At 35.9% G+C, this 18212-nt stretch overlaps 1 protein-coding gene across 1 annotated transcript in view; it reads left to right on the top strand.

The window, feature by feature from the left end:
* Window positions 1–5626: 5626 nt before the first annotated feature.
* The window catches only part of LOC101892832 (protein decapentaplegic), a 234367-nt gene continuing 221781 nt past the window's right edge, over window positions 5627–18212 (top strand). Inside the window, exon 1 of the mRNA XM_059123976.1 lies at window positions 5627–6515. The gene's annotated coding sequence lies outside the window, so the exon portion shown is untranslated. The remainder of the gene's footprint in view (window positions 6516–18212) is intronic.

The raw sequence follows: 18212 nt of genomic DNA, 5'->3' as shown, positions 1-18212 counted from the left end.
AATGTTTGTGTGCCCAAGGCTTTAATACACCCTCCAGAATATTTTCGCGATAATATTCGCCATTTATTCTGATGCCACGGTCGATTAATACGAGCGGAGAGCGACCATCGGTTGTTATGGCGCCCTACACCATCACCATAGCCGGCGCTTGAAATCTGGTGGCCAACAGAAGGTGCACATTTTCAGCTGACCTCTTTGGCAAGTACACACGATCATTTTCTTTCTATGAACCATCTGATCTTCTATAAAGAGACCTTCTGGTCCTCTATTTGAAGATACTGGTCGTTTATATAAAGACCCTGTGGTCTTCTATTTGAAGACCCTCTGGTCTTCTATTTAAAGACCCTCTGGTCTTCTATTTGAAGACCCTGTGGTCTTCTATTTAAAGACCTTCTGGTCTTCTATGTGAAGACTCTGTGGTCTTCTATTTGAAGACCCTCTGGTCTTCTATTTTAAGACCACCTGGTCTGTGGTCTTCTATTTGAGGACCCTCTGGTCTTCTATTTGAAGACCCTCTAGTGTTCTATTTAAAGACTTTCTGGTCTTCTATGTGAAGACCCTAAGGTCTTCTATTTAACAACTTCTTTTATATGAAGACCTTCGAGTTTACTATTTGAAGTCCTTCCGGTCTTTTATTCGAAGACTCTCCAGTCGTCTATATGAGGTCTTTTATTTGGACACCCTTTGGTCTTCTATTTGAAGACCTTCTGATATTCTATTTGAAGACCCGTAGGTCTTCTATTTGAATACCCTCTGGCCTCCTACACGAAGACCATCTGATCTTCCATATGAGGACCTTCTGGTCCTCTATATGAAGACCATCTGATCTTCCATATGAGGACCTTCTGGTCCTCTATATGAAGACCCTCTAGTCTTCTATTTGAGGATCTTGTGGTCATCTATTTTAAGACCGTTTAGTCTTTTATTTGGCGACCCTTTGGTCTTCTATTTGAAGACCTTCTGATCTTCTATTTAAAGACCCTCTGCTCTTCTATATGAAGACCCTCTGGCCTTATATACTGATTTTCTACATAGAGATACTCTGGTCTTTTATATGAAGATCCTCTGATCCTCTATATGAAAACCCTCTAGTATTTTGTGTATGGAGGCCCTTTGGTCTTCTATATGAAGACCCTCTTGTCTTCTACTTAAAGACAATTTGGTTTTCTGTTGGAAGACTCTCTAGTCTTCTATTTAAAGACCCTCTGCTCTTTTACATGAAGACATTCTGCTGACGACCTGGTTTTCTGGTCTTCTATTGAAAACAGATCTTCTAGAAGACCTTGTGGTCTTCAATGCAAGAAGGTCATATCCTCTTCTTTTCAATAAAGCCTTCTAGTCTTTATAAAAGATGATCTTCTGGTCTTCGTTACGAGAAGATCTTCGTATCCCCCAAAAGAAAAGCTCTTCTCCTTATTTACTGTGCTACATCTCAGCCTTGTGGTCTCTTTTTTTCACATTCATAGTAACCGGCAGCTAACAAGTAAAACTCTCCACCTGTTGCTGATTTACTTAACAAAATTCTTCTACTTTTTTGTTTAGCTTGTTCTTGTTGTTTTTGTGTAAAAATATTTAATAAAAAAATATTTTGTTGTTTCTCTGAGAAAACGTGTTAATATTAGAAGTTGTTGTTGTTGCTGTTTTTGTCATACCAAGTAAAATCAAGTTTGTGTTTTTTTGTGGATCTTTGCCTAAGCTATGCTGGCGTTGTTGTATTCTTCGATTCCATCTTTTTTTTAAACGCTAGAAGTCTATTAGAAGCAAAAAAAAAAAACAAAGAAACTAGTTTGATTTTTCATTTTACTGCGGCTGTTGTTGTGGTTGTTTGTTGTGGTTGTTATTGTTCTGCAAGTTATTCGGCTGTGATACATAATCACAGGCAGACAGACAGACAACCAAAGTCTAGAGCCTCAAGTGTTACCAACAATAAATTTATGTTTAGGCTCGAACAGGTGGCTTCCATGGCAATTAAGAAAAAAAGACAAAAACAAAACCAAAACCAAAAAAGAATGAAAAGAGTGTTGCTCAAAATCTCCCAAGAGTTGGCACAAGTGTTTTTTATTTCAAAGCACAACAAAAGAGTGGTAGTAACTTTTGAATAAATAGGAGGGTGGTTACAAAAGGTAATATTGGGATTTTTTCAAAGAATATTTTTTAGCCTATTTTTTAGCCTCGGTAACCCTATGGCGGAGAGTATAATCAGGGTTAGGATTTCAGAAATAATCCTCTATTATATCTTCAAAGGTTTTCAAAAAGTAGCATTAAATTCTTCGGTTATACGACTCCTTAAAAATCAGAGGATTAACCCTAAAGACATATTGTTCAGAATACTTTTCTACAGCATAAAAATCATAAAAATGTCAGGAATTTTGGGTGCCTGGACAAAATCCCCACGGTCTGGTATTCTTTTGGTAATAACCTCATAACTCCCATAATAATGTAGAGATTATGTACACTTCCTAAAACGTATGGCCGTTTTCTGTGCGGATGCATATTATATATACAGGGTGAGATGAATAACTGCAAACAACTTCAGACTGCTGTCATTTTTAAGCCACCCGTCCGACAGCTGTTAAAATTATTCCAGTGACAGCTCATTATATGGTTTACAAGCGTACAAAAGCATTTTGGTGAGAATTTTCCAGAAAAAAAGTTATTCGTGATTGAATTCCAGCGTGATAGTGTGATTTCTTTATATATGGCTGGAAAACCACAAGTGGCTATCGTTAGAGCACTCCAGCATTTAATTGTGAATAAATTTTTTGTGTCTCCCACCATCGCTCGTTACCGTGATACTGGTAGCGTAGCCCGGTGTCAAGGAAGTGGACGGAAGAAAACAAGAACATCAGCAGAAATGGTTCGAAAAGTAGAGAAGCGACTTGATCGAAACCCACGTCGCAGTGTCCGAAAAATGCCTCGTGTGCTGAACATATCGCAATATTCCCTTCGTCAAATATTGAAATTTGAGCTCGGGGTAAAGCCATTGAAATTCCAAAAAGTGCAAGAACTTACACCGCAACTGAAAGAAAATGGACTAAAAAGAGCTAAAGAGTTGCTTCGCTTGGCGGAAGTGGTGAACTTACGAATTTGGTTTTCTCCGTCTCCGATGAGAAAACATTCGTTGTCCAGTAGTTTGTAAACAACCAAAATGATCGTGTTTACTTGCCAAAGAGGTCAGCTGAAAATGTGCACCTTCGGTTGGTCACCAGAACTCAAGCGCCGGCCATGGTGTTGGTGTGGGCCGTCATGACAGCCGATGGTCGCTCTCCGCTTGTATTAATGGACCATGGCATCAGAATAAATGCCGAATACCATCGCGAAAATAATCTGGAGGGTGTATTAAAGCCTTGGGCACGAAATTTTGGGCGCAGACCTTGGACATTCCAACAGGACTCACCATCATCGCACTCAGCACGCGCCACCCAAGAATGGTTACAAAATAAGGATCCTCGCTTCATTTCCCGCGCACAATGGCTACCAAAATCTCCGGATACCATTCCGTTGGGCTATTGTGTCTAGAGTATTTTGGAAAGCAGGGTTGGCACAAAAAAATACCAAAGTGTCGATCACCTCATGCAAGCGCTTCGCCGGGAATGGCCCAAAATACCGCAGAGCAATATTCGGGCAGCGTGTCGGTTTTATTGGCCATTTGAAGGCCATAATTCGTGACAAAGGTGACCAATTCGAACAAATCTAAACTTATTCTAAAATTTTATGCTTTTTCCGACATTTTTTGTTTTCATTCAATAAAATTTAAAAAAAAAAAATAGAAATTAATGCGTTTGACTTTTCTGCAGTTTTTTTCTATCTTATCCTGTACATGGGAGCTATAGCTATATCTGGACTGATTTTCTCCAAATTTGATCCACTTGCTTCTAGTCGGAATTCGGTGGGATGTACCAAAATACAGGTCATTTGGACTTATATTAGCCATTTGGTGCCCATTTATCCCGAAATAGGTTGAAGATATATGGGAGCTATAGCTAAATCTGATCTCTTTATTACCAATTTCAATAGGGTTCGTCCTTGGGCCATACAAATATTGTTTGCAAAATTTCATCTCAATGGGATAATAAATGCGACCTGCATTTTGTTCACAAGAATACATGAACGGATGGTCGGACGGACTGACATGCATAAATCGACTCTGAAAGCGATTCTATGAAGATCCTCAAAAGTAACTATGGGTCTATCTCGCTTTCTTCTCCATGTTACATTTGTTTGTAACACTTGGACATAATACCCTTTTAGGGTATTATACCCTTGAGCCGGGCCGAACTTTGAATACCCTTCACCATTTGGAACGAATTTCCAAATTCTCAAAAACAATAAAATCCGTTAAAAATTCTGTTAAAATCTTATAAATACCGAATGTAGCTGTTTAGGGTCTATACGATGACATGGACCTGCATAGGTAACATTTGTCATAAGCCAATACAATATTCAAATGCAAAACTTAAAAAAATCGGTACTAATGTAGATAAAATCATCAAAATACCGAATATCGGGAGGTAGCGTTTTATGAGGGCTATACGAAGACTTAGACCTTCACAGACAATTTTCTGTCTTAGGCTGTAGTATCCATTACGAACTTCAAATACCAAATTTGAAACAATTCGGGTGAATAATGTCGCTAAAATCATCAAAATACCGAATATCGGGAGGTACCGTTATATGGGGGCTATACCAAAACGTGGACCTACATGGCCCATTTTCAATACCAAAAGTCCAGCAGACATAACATACATTTAAGTAAAATTTTATCAATCTATCTCAATTCGTTCGGAAGCTAGAAGGAAAGAATGGCGGACATCCCTAAATCGACATAGAATTGTAAGCTGATCAAGAATATATATACTTTGTGTGGTCTAAAATGTATATTTCGAGGTGTTACAAACGAAATGACAAACTTAATATACCCTCCATACCATGTTGGGTGGAGGGTAAAAAAGTCATATTTATTAGGTCTGTTCCTCGTTGGAAAAATATGCCTTAAAAGTGCACATTGTATTGGTGCTGGACATTTTTTTCTAAATAAGTCCACATTGCATCGATTAAAGAAATCGAGGAGACTTGTCTGTTGACCTCGGGCGATATGCCATCCAAAGAAGTTCTGTAAAATATAGGTAGGTTAGGAAGCGTTTTTTTCTGAGACTCTCCTCAAATATTTCTCAAATTTGGAATGTTGAAAATTTTTCAAAATTTTTGGAAGTTACATGAGATTTCTTTCCTTTCTTAAACTGTGACAGCTATCCAGCACAAGATATTTCCTAGCATCCTCTGCTTGCACTTGTTCGGCTATGTTACTCTTAGTGTTTTGGTTTCTGTTGTCGTTGGCAAACTGCGTGTAAGCCTGCGGCAATGTTAGGCAAATGAGTTGGAATCTACGCTACTCTACACTACATGGCATACTATACCTCTCTACCCTCTCCCAAAGAAATAAGGCACTTATTCGCATGGTTAGGCATCTCCATCTTCATCTCCGCTCCCAGAGTGTGGTAAACAACGAGCAGGTCCAATACAGAGCTGCCGCAGCATCCAAGGCAACAGCCATCCATCCACCCAGTCAGCCAGCCAGCCAGAGAGCCAGCTGGTTAGCTAGTTAGTTAGTCAACCCAGCTGAATGATACAAAAACCACCAGAGCCAGCGAGACGCAGCCATGAAACCAGCAACTAGTGGAGCAAAACAAGCAAAAATCAACAAGCAACAAAAACAACAACATCGTCGTCGTTGTTGGCGACAACAATAACGCCTGTCCGACCGGCCGACCCACCGATCCATCGACCGGGCCAGGCTGTGTGGCGGAGCTGGAAAAAAAAGTAAAACAGCACACACTGAGCGGCGGCGACATGAGACTGCGCCAGCAACTGCTGCTGCCGCCGCCGCCTCTCTTTCGAGCTGGGCTGAGCTGAACCGAACCGAAATGCTGCTGTAGTACCACAACTGATACAAACGGTTATCTTTTTTTCCAAGTCTCAGTCGTAATCAACAACGTGTGAGACGCGCTCGAGAAACTGAAAAACTACAACTTTCAGGTCGTTTCGAAAAAAAAACAACAGCAAAGCAAGAAGAAAGAAGGAAAGAAAAACAAAAACAACAAAAAATAAAACATCGATTCGAAAATAACAACAAATCGAAAAAAAAAACAAAATATATAAAACATAAATACATCAACAATAACATATTTTATAATTGTTGTTATTAGCCGTCATCGTCGTCATTGTTGTTGTTGTTGTTCCTTTTCACATAATTTAAATGTTGTTTTTATTTTGTCGATGTCTACTTGATTTCAAAACAACATGAAACCCCTCTAATCGCCAAAGTCGCCGCCGCCGCGGAGGAAGAAGAAGAAGAAGCTCAAAAAATTAAAGAAATTTTTGTGAATCCAAAAAAAAAAAAAAGAAATAAAAAATCTTCGGAAAAAAGCTAGTTTTAAGGAAGTGTTGTTCGTTACAGGCACAGAGTGTGGGTTTTTTCTTATCGCCAGCGAGGCGAGTTGTTGTGCAAAAAAAAAGTGAGTGTCATGTTCATGTCCATGATTTTATCCAAAAAAAATTAATGAAAATAAAAAAACAACATTGGAAAAATACTATCAACACCTCAAAATCCCCACAAGTGTTTTTGCAGGTGTTCAGCCAGGAAAATTGTTATCATGCAATGTTTTGGAAAAGCCTTGGCAAAATATCCTAAATCATTTTGAAAATGAAAAACAAAAAAAAAATATTTTTGTGATTTGAAAAAAAAAAAATGAAATGAAATATCTCCCATAGCTCGATAGATGTATTAACACAAAAAATTAAAACGAGAAGCAGAAAAAATTGATTCCAAAAGTGGTATAACTACTATTGTGTTTTCAAACAACGGCAACGGCAAAATTGCCGCAGCAGCAGCAGCAATAACAACAAGTATCACAACAACCCCAACAGCAAAATAAAAAAAAATTAAAAAAAAAATAAAAAAAACAAAAAAAAATGAAAATAAATATTTAAATTAAGTTGATGGTAGAAGGCAAATCACTTCATAAAAAGCAAAAAAAAAATATATATATAAAATAACGCCAACAACAACATCAACAAGCAACAGCAATAATCGATCCAACAGATAAAGCTACAAATCCACATCACTAGCAGACAGCGGTAGCCAGTCTGCCAGCCAGCTATGTCAAGCAAACTACACACAACCACTGACTGACCGACCCAACCAATCAACCAACTCGATCAACAACAACCATCATCTAGATTTACAAACAAACAACGATAACAAAAATATAAACATAAATATAAGAAGAAAAAAATAAAAACACCAAAAATAGTAGAAATTTGACAATAAAACAAATCTCAATTACATACTTTTTTTGTGAAAAAAAAGGAAATTTTTCTCTGAGTGTAATGACTGCAGAAGCCATTGAAATTTACTTCCTAATTTTCGAATAAAACATATTCTGCCCAAGCAAAGCCTTTAAAATTATTATTCAAAATTATCATTAAAAGCCTTTAAAATTTTTAAAATCAAATGGAAATTTTGTAAAGGAGTCTCAGCAGATTCCATTCAATGAGAGAGAAAAATTCAGGGTTCTTCTCACACAAATATCCAGTAACACTTGCTTGGAAATTGTTGATTAAAATTCCCAGAAGATGGAAATGACCATGACCTACAATAGATTTTTTTTTATCACGCAAAGCGTTTTTGATTGATGGTAAATTCTATGAGATTACTAGGCATAGAATACTTTTTGTAGGTTTCTGTAGATACCAAGCCTAGAGGGCCTTTCCAAAGCTTTTATTGAAAAACCCTTTCCCTTTCTCTTTGAACCTTTCGAGACCAACTATAAATGTAACAAGTAAAAAAAGCAGTAAATTCCGCCGCCATTTGGAACGAATTATGGAATTTTCAAAAAAAAAAAAAAAAAAAAAAAAATCCATTAAAAATTTAGTTAAAATCTTAAAAATACCGAATATTGGAAGGTGCCGTTATATGGGGGATGTAATATATTGTGTACCTATATAGACAAATCTATGTCTGAGGCTCAAGTACTTACAAAGAACTCCTTGTGTAGAATTTCAGACAATTCCGTTAAAAAATGTGGCTAAAATCATCAAAATACCGAATATCGGGGGAGGTACCGTTATATGGGGGATATACGATATTGTCGATTTATATAGATAATTCCCTTCCAGGGGATAAAGTACTCACAAAGAACTCCTTGTGTAGAATTTCAGACAATTCCGTTGAAAAATATGGCTAAAATTGCCAAAATACCGAATATCGGGGAGGTACCGTTATATGGGGGCCATACGATATCGTGGACCTATATAGACAATTCTCTTTCAGGGGATAACGTAACCACAAAGAACTCCTTGTGTAGAATTTCAGACAATTCCATTGAAAAATGTGGCTAAAATCATCAAAATACCGAATCATCAAAATACCGAACCAAATACGATTTTTTTTGTCATAGGCTGTAGTACCCATTACGAACTTTAAATACGAGATGTGTTACAATTCCGGTGAATAATGTCGCACAAATCATAAAAATACCGAATATCGTGGGGCACCGTTATATGGAGGCTGTACGAAGACGGGGACCTACACTGACAATTTTCTGTTTTAGAATGTAGTACCCATTGCGAACTTCAAATACCAAATTTAAAACATTTTCGATGAATAATGTCGCTTAAATCACCAAAATACCGAATATCGGGAGGTGCCGTTATATGGGGACTATACGAGAACGTGGACCTACATGACCCATTTTGATACCAAAAGCCCTGCAGACATAATATTCATTTGAGTATAATTTTATCAACCTTCTTCATTTCGTTCGGAAGCTAGTGTGATTTCCACAGACGGACGGACATTGCTAAATCGGCATAGAATTTTATGCTGATCAAGTATGTATATACTAAGAAGCTATGTTCGACCCGGCCTGCATAGACATTTTTCTGTCAATTGAACCTACCTATTAGCAAAATACACATGTTAGCCTTCTATATCAATTCGTTCGAAAGATGATTCGTGATTACAACAGACGGACGGAAACGTTAATTGACATAATATACCATCCATAGAATGGTGGAGGGTATAAAAGAACCTTTGGAGACCTTCAACAGATATAAAAACCTTGCAGGTCTTACTACAGACAACGAAGATGTGAGACCTTCCCCAGGTGAAATGTCTCTGTGGCCTTTATTGGCCTTCTATAAATATAAGATTTCTCAGGCATCTTCTATATTTAAAGGACCTTTCATGGGTAATCTTCCTCCTTCTATGGATGGAAGGACCTTTAGATGGGAGATAGAAGTATTATCGGTGCCCGTGTGTACATATACACTCTATTATAGAGCTTCCTTTGGATAACGACGTTTAGAAGTCTTTTATAGACAGAAAGTCTTTCAGAGGCCGATTATTAAGAGCATACCCCTCTGAAGATTTTGATTGAGACAATTCTGTGGCGTACTATAGATAGAAGTTCTCGAAGATAGAAAACCAATTCTACATAAAGACCTTCTATAGTTGGATGGCATTCCAAATGCCTGTCATCGATTTAAAATCCTCATTTTGTAGCTAAAAAATAGTGAAAAGCACTTAAATTCGGCTGGTTAGAACTTTAAGCATTTCGAAAGTAACACTTGAAACCGTTTCTATAAGTGGCGAGGCCAATTTGTTATGGCGAGGTCAAGAACTTAAAATACCAAAATTGAAAAAATAAAAAAACAAGTAAAAAAGTATCAGTCGGTTTGCCGACAGATTTATAGCCTCAGCCTTGAGTTATGATTGCTCAAACTGTTGTGGGGGAGGTTCGGAATCAGTTGGCCAATATTGACCATTTCGTATCTGACCTATGACTGACAAATATTACAACGTGTCTGATTTGGACTATATCGACTACTTCCTATACTTGATATGAGATATTTGGAAATTATTGTAAAATGTGGAAATATGGGTGAGGTAACAGACATAGCGGACCCAAGTATTCCATTTTCATACTTTATGTACAGATAAAAATATTGGTGTGCGCAAAATTTATAGGAAATCGAATCGAACTTATATCCATTTTTAGGCGAAATCATTAATTCCGATGAATTATATTTTCATCTCAGATTTGAGGTTAAGAAAAATGTTTAGATATAGCAAGTTATAAAAAATCGCCTACTTGTTTCGCAAGTTATGACAGATATAAGTATTGAAAATTGTTACCCTTTGTGGGTGAGGTACAAGAAGGTGTTGGCAAATATATATCATCTTCACAACAGATTTTGCATTAGCAAAAATATTTGGATGTGTAAAATTTGAAGAGTTGGATGCTTATCTCGTTTCCTTTGAGCGTTTTGTTTTTCAAAAATCTTGAACCCTATGTGGGGCAGATACCAGAAGAAATGGTCCGATCTCTACCATCTTTATAACAGATCCTGTGTTGATGGAAATATTTACATGTACCAAGTCTGAATGGAATCGGATGTTAATTTCGCGTTTTATGAGCTTCATGGATACTCAAAATGTAAACCCTTTGTGGGGGAGGTACCAGAAGGAGTGGACCGCCCGACCAAGCCTAGGGTTAATAAAAATACTCTGATATGTGTAATTTGAAGACAATCGGTCTCTTATATCACATTTAACGAGATTTATAATTATTCCAAATTTTGACCCTTTGTGGGGGAGGTACTTGATGAAGTGGACCGATATTGTATATATTTGCACCTGACTGAATGGTGCTGACTGATCGGATTATTCTTTTTCTTTCTGTGCAGTAAAATATTTTTTGCCATTTTCGACCTTTTGACCGATTGTGGACCAAATCGGATATTACATTCAAGAGTTATCGTGAGTACCAGCCAGACGGATTGACGGACGGACACTCTAGATCGACTCCAAATGACCTGAAGCGGACTTGGTCCAGAAAGACGTAGGGTCTAGAACCATTATTCGATGAGACACGTTTTGGCCGTATTTAGCCATATGCCTGAGGGTATAAAAACCCACTATAAAGGGTTCCCATTGTCGGAACACTCTAGCCCTTTTATTAACCTACTATAAAAAGAAGATTTTTTGGGGGTCTTCTATTGGTGAAAGATCATTCATAGGACTTCTACGTTTATCAGAGGTCTTCTATACCAGAAAGGACTTTCATACATATTATGAATGATTATCGGAGGCGTATTTAATAGACTTCCTTTTTGTAGTATGGCTTTAAAGGCTTTAAAGTGCGACCTTTCAGAGACCGATTACACTGTGTCGCAATGACCTGAAACATGGTCTGAGGTGGAGGGAAATTACAAGTGGAGGTGGTATTATTCGATCGGGGCCCTATAGTATTTTGCCCTATACTATATCTCTCGAAGGATGTATCCGATTTGGTACATCATAATATTATTATCATACTTTGATCGGGTTCGGAGACGGGCAATATCTTTCCACTCCACTCTATGGGGTACCATACATGTATTTTTATCTATATTTTTATGAAGTGTGAAAATGGAATACTTCGGTCCATTATAGGAGTATATGGTACCTCACACACATGTTACCATATCTAAAGAGAATTAAGTTGTCAATAAAGTCTGAACCTCGCAACATTTATATCATATCTATTTAGGTCCAAAACGAAACAGACAAAACAGATAGACAATATTGACCCATTTATTCGGAACCTACTCAATTTGAATAATCATACCAGAAGTCAAAATATATTGAAATAATCGAACATTGGCTGAGGGTATACATCTGTCGGCAAAACCGACTGATACTCTTAAAGTTGTTAAAATTCATAAATAATTCCACTATCGTTTTTCGGGTGTACTCTTGTTATGCAGGAAGTTGAGCAAAAATTCAGCAACCCAAAAAAAAAAAAAAAAAAAAACCGAAACTAACATTTGGTTTATTTTTTGTGGTTTGTTTTGATCATGATATTCGTAAAGCAGTTTGAACTGGAAAACGGAAGCAATTTGCTGTGGTATTTTTCTACACACCAATAAAGAAAAAAATTATGAACAGAATTTCGTACCTCTATCAGCTTGATCCAGATCTGTAGTGGTAATGGTTTTGGGCATCTTGGAATATTTTTCATTTCGGGGCAAGGAAACTGTAGTGGTGTTGTCATAGGCTTTTCTTTATATATAAAATATATAGTTTTTTTTTTGGTTTTGATTTATTAGAAAAATTCCAATGAACACGTTTTGCGGTTTCGCTGCTTGCTCTCTCCATCTGTCTCTCTCTCTCTCTCTTTGTGGCATCATTCCTGTTCTATTAAAGCTACTCTTGACTTGCGCCAAGCCAAAGGAAGAACAAAAATTCGCAAATGCAACGGAATGAAGACAACAGAGCATCGTCGAAACAAGTGTAATATTTTAATTATGCGATCAGCAAAAAGACAGAGCAGCAGCTAGCAGTAGCAGCGGCGCAGCAGCTACTGCTGAAATATCGGCCATACAACAACTGCCCCTAACTAGTATTTGAATATGGGAAAGCTACTATATCGCACAAACTATTCAGTGAACTCAGTGGCGGTTTAATGGACAATAACTTACCAGATGATAATAAGCGAGTTTTCGCTGTTGTTCTTTGGTTTTTGTTACTTTTGTGGGAAAATCAAAGACCTGGTCGGAGGAATTTTTTGAAGGATTTTTTTTTGTTGAAAACAGAGCTAAGGTGGTCGAAAGTGTAGAGGCCCTATATTTTCTTGTTCGACCACAGGGAAAGGGAGTAGAACATATTTTTAGAATTGAGAAGGGGAATTAACTCGAGGTGTCGTCTATTCCTAAGGGTTAATTATTATCTACTTCATTTTTAAAAAGTATATCTATCGAAAAACTAAACAAAACGGTCAGTTTTCAAGTCCCAAACTCTTTTCTAAACCAGAACCCACATTCTTTCATCTAAAACGTCATATAGCGGTAAATTCAAATAACAATTAATCTCGAAATTAAAATATTCACAAGGAATGACTGCTAAGTAGGAGCACAATAACAACAAACACAACAACAACAGCCTACAGAAGATCGCGACAAGCTGCCATTTTTGGTAATTGTGAATTTATTCTCTTGCTGATTTTTTATTATTCTAATTAGCTGACATTTAAGCGTTTCCATTTCAATGGTCTCCGCGTGAGACGAAATGAAGAACGAATAAAGAAAGAAATCTACGGACATGAGCGACGACTAAAACAAATCATGAAATCTAATTAAAGGGTTATTTTTAAGGGCTATATGAAAGTTCTTCAATGACAAAAAATAAAACCGTATGGGTTTTATTCATTTAAGAATTTTTGAAAATTCTTTCATGCAAACATTGATCGCGAATACGCCTCACGCGGTCCCTCCACTTAGTCCTCAGAATATCTCACTAAAAATGCATCAAAGTTATCTTCAATGCGTCAATTGGAGCGGGCTCTTCTGTATTGACAGGATCTTTGACATAGCCCCATAAAAAAGTCGTAAGGCATCTGGGGGTTGAAAATTTCTAAAATGAGGTAATCGTATTGGATAAAAAAGTAAATCCCAGTACTGATCATCAACAGAAATTTCAACGGAAGAGAACATTGTTGTGAAACTTGATATGACCTTGGAGGTACCGTTATTTGGAACTGTATCAAAATTTGGAAAATTGACACGAGAATTCATAACCCTTTAAGGGATTTGCTTTCATTACCAGTACGAAATTTTCTAAAAAAAATTCTGTAAGAAGGATCTCTACCCCCAAATAATACTAAATACAATTTTTTGCCAACTCGATTGGAAAATGTTGTCAAGACCTCCAAAATAGGTCTCAGCGTTTTGTTTCTAAAAATCTTCAAACCTAGGTACCAAAAGATATGGCATGATCTCTACCATCTCTATAGCAGATCTTGTGTTGATGAAAATATTCAGATGTACCAAGTCTGAGTGGAATCGGATGTTAATTTCACGGATATGGATATTCAAAATGTTGACCTTTTGTGGGGGCGGCACCGGAAGGAGTGGACCGATATATTCCATTTTTACAGCAGACCTTGGGGCAGTAAAAATATTTTGTGTTTAATTGGAAGAGAACCGGATGCTTATTTCGGATTTTATGATCGTTTGGGTTATTTAAAAATTCGACCCTTTGTGGGAGAGGTACAAAAAGGAATGGTCCGATCTCTACCATATTTATATCAGATCTTATTTTTGTGGAAATATTAAAATGTGCCAAGTCTAAATGGAATCGGATGTTAATTTCGTGTTTTATGAGTTTCATGGATATTCAAAATTTTGACCCTTTGTGGGGTAGGTACCAGAAGGAGTGGACTGATATATTTTATTTTCACACCAGACCTTGGGTTAATAAATATATTGTGATGTATGTAATTTGAAGACAATCGGACTCTTACATAACAGTTATTCAAAATGTTGACCCTTTGTGGGGGAGGTACTTGAAAAGGTGGACCGATATTGTCCATCAGTCCATATAATGTAGCACTGATGCAAACATTAGTTGGAGCAAAATCGGATCACCCTTTCTCTTTTCGTTCAGTAAATTATTTTCTTTGAAAATCTTGACATTTTGTGTGGGAGGTAAGAGAAGGAGTGGACCGATATTGCCCACCTCTGAACTCGATCTGAGTTTGACAATAATATTACGATGTACCAAGTTTGGATTAAATCGGATACTCCCTTGGAGAGTTATGGTGTGCACCAGCCAGACAGACGGACACCGCCTCCAAATGTCCTGAAACGGATTTAGTCTAAAGAGACCTAGGGTATAAAACCGTTATTTCGTATCAAATGATATATATTCTCTTTAGCCATATGACAGAGGCTATAAAAAAAAGGATTTTATCTAACGGTTGTAAGTACGGTCCCATGATGCGATCAGCCTATAAACCTCAATGCTTCTGGCTGATCTTCACTCCAAACTTGATAATTCTGCTTTTTTTCGTATCCATTACACCAAAAATAGTTTTCATAATGTAACTAGAAAGTCCACTCAACTTCGTCATCAAAAATATTCTTTAAAAATCCACGTTCTGTTGGTCCTTGGAGGAAATATTTTAAAAATTTTCAATTTTGTTGGTCCTGAAAAATAGCCAAGTTTTCCCTTTATCGAAAATTTATTACTTTTTTACCAAAAAGTCTTAAAAATCGTTCGTTTTGAAGTTTACCAAAAATCATATTAGCTAAACCCTTGCACAATGGTTCCACATGCAATTCTTCCATCCAACGTGATATCTAATCGTAGAAACCAACTCAACATACCCTCAGTAACAAATTTCAGAATTCCATCTCTATTCCAACATCCAGTCAAACATTTTGTGACATTTGGTAGTTTTCTTAGGTTCATAGTACGCATTTCCAAAATCACCTTCACCACCAACAGTGACATCCAGATTTAATTTCGGATACCCGCTTTATTCCTTCCCCCAATACCAAATATAGTACTATTCAGTATTTTTCGTACAATTATAGTTCCACCTCCACATCTCAATTCCAGATACCAAAAGAGACCTCAATCTCAAATTTGAGGATGTCCCGTCCCTTCACCTAATACATAATAAATATAGGATGCATTTTCCAACTAATCTCCATATCTCAATATCAGATGGCAACAGTGACCTAAATATCAAACTTCAGAATTTATCTCTATCCCTTTACCCAATACCAAATATGATACCATTTAGTATTCTTCGTACATTTATAGTACTATTTTCCGAAACTGCCTACATTTCTTAACCACAAACACCAACAGTCACATTTATATCAAATTTCAGTTTTATGCCTTCACCAAATACCACATATAGTCATTAAAGACAATATTTTATAAAAGCCCACTCTTCTCTTGGTCCTTGAAAAAATATTCTTTAAAAAATCCACGTGACCGTTGGTCCTTGAAAAATATTCTTTAAAAAATCCACGTTACCGTTGGTCCTTGAAAAAATATTCTTTAAAAAATCCACGTTACCGTTGGTCCTTTTTAAAAATATTCTTTAAAAAATCCACGTTTCTGTTGGTCCTTTTTTAAAAATATTCTTTAAAAAATGTACTTTTCTCTTCGTTCGTTTCAAAAATATTCTTTAAAAAATCCACGTTTCTGTTGGTCCTTTTCAAAAATATTCTTTATAAAGGTTACAGTTGGTCCTTTTCCTTTCCTTTCCTTTTGAAAAATATTCTTTAAAAACTCCACGTTTCCGTTGGTCCTTTTCAAAAATATTTTTTAAAAATCCACGTTCCGGTTGGTCTTTTTTAAAAAATATTCTTGAAAAAATCCACGTTTCCGTTGGTCCTTTTCAAAAAAAAAAAAAAAATCTTTAAAAAATCTACGTTTCTGTTGGTCCTTTTCAATAATATTTTTTTAAAAATCCACATTTTGAGGGTTCTTCAAAAAATAGTTTTTAAAAAATCCACTTTCTTATGGTTCTTCAAAAATAGTTTTCAAAAATCCACGTTTCTGTTGGTCCTTTTCAAAAAAAACTTTAAAAAATCCACGTATTGTCTGTTGGTCCTTTTCAATAATATTTTTTTAAAAATCCACATTCTTAGGGTTCTTCAAAAAATTGTTTTTGAAAAATCCACATTCTTATGGTTCTTCAAAAAATAGTTTTCAAAAATCCACGTTTCTGTTGGTCCTTTTCAAAAAATATTCTTTAAAAAATCCACGTTTCTGTTGGTCATTTTCAGAAATATTCTTTAAAAAATCCACGTTACCGTTGGTCCTTTTCAAAAATTCTCTTTAAAAAATCCAGGTTACCGTTGGTCCTTGAAAAATTCTTTAAAAAATCCAAGTTTCTGTTGGTCCTTTTCAAAAAAAAAAAAAAAAAAAAAAAAATTAAAAAAATCCAAGTTTCTGTGGGTCCTTTTCAATAATATTTTTTTAAAAATCCACATTTTTAGGGTTCTTCAAAAAATAGTTTTTAAAAAATCCACTTTCTTATGGTTCTTCAAAAAATAGTTTTCAAAAATCCACGTTTCTGTTGGTCCTTTTCAAAAAATATTCTTTAAAAAATCCACGTTTCTGTTGGTCCTTTTCAGAAATATTCTTTAAATAAAAAATCCACGTTTCGTCTGTTGGATCTTTTCAAAAATATTCTTTAAAAAATCCACGTTTTAGTCTGTTGGTCCTTTTCAAAAATATTCTTTAAAAAATCCACGTTTCTGTTGGTCCTTGAAAAAATATTCTTTAAAAAATCCACGTTTCTGTTGGTCCTTGAAAAAATATTCTTTAAAAAAGCCACGTTCTATCGATCCTTGAAAAAAAAATCTTTAAAAAATTCACGTTTGGCCTGTTGGTCCTTGAAAAAATATTCTTTAAAAAATCTACGTTTCAGCTGGTCCTTGAAAAAATATTCTTTAAAAAAGCCACGTTCTATCGATCCTTGAAAAAATATTCTTTAAAAAAGCCACGTTCAATCGATCCTTGAAAAAATATTCTTTAAAAAATCCACGTTCTGTTGGTCGTTAAAAAAATATTCTTTAAAAAATCCATGTTCTGTTGGTCCTTTTCAAAAATATTCTTTAAAAAATCCACGTTCTGTTGGTCGTTGAAAAAATATTGTTTAAAAAATCCATGTTCTGTTGGTCCTTTTCAAAAATATTCTTTAAAAAATCCACGTTCTGTTGGTCGTTGAAAAAATATTCTTTAAAAAATCCATGTTCTGTTGGTCCTTTTCAAAAATATTCTTTAAAAAATCCACGTGTCTGTTGGACCTTTTCAAAAATATTCTTTAAAAAATGGACTTTTTTTTTTGGTTCTTGAAAAACTATAAAAAAAAACTTTTCTGTTGGTGCTTGAAAAAATTTTCATTGTAAATATTTAATTTTATATAATTATTTTCTATAGATAAATGTCGTCCTTTCATAAGATGTCATTTTGTTTTAGAATATGACAAATACTTTTCACTTGAATTAAATCTGTCTCAACGACAAGAAAAAATATTTATTATTGTTGTTTTTGTTTTTCTGATAGAGAGAAAAATAGACTGTCAGACTGATAGACGGGCGGTCGGATCGACCGATGAACGACGAACAAGAAAGGAGAACAAAATATTTAACCACAAGACAAACACGCTCAATGTATGTAGCAGCAGAAAAACAGTAGATGCCAGACTCAGTTTCAATTTCAGCCCACCAGAAACACCGCCACTAACACCACTATCATCTCGCACAACAACAACAACAGCGATGGCGGATTGTTGTGGCTGCATCGACAAGTAATCTGCCCGTCCTGCAGCTACTGCTTTCCATCCATATATTCATTCCACTGA

Source organism: Musca domestica, unplaced genomic scaffold, assembly GCF_030504385.1.
Source record: "Musca domestica strain aabys unplaced genomic scaffold, Musca_domestica.polishedcontigs.V.1.1 26, whole genome shotgun sequence".
Taxonomy (NCBI): Eukaryota; Metazoa; Arthropoda; class Insecta; order Diptera; family Muscidae; genus Musca; species Musca domestica.
The sequence above is the reverse complement of the archived record's forward strand: the minus strand, read 5'-3'. Positions and strand labels throughout refer to the sequence as shown.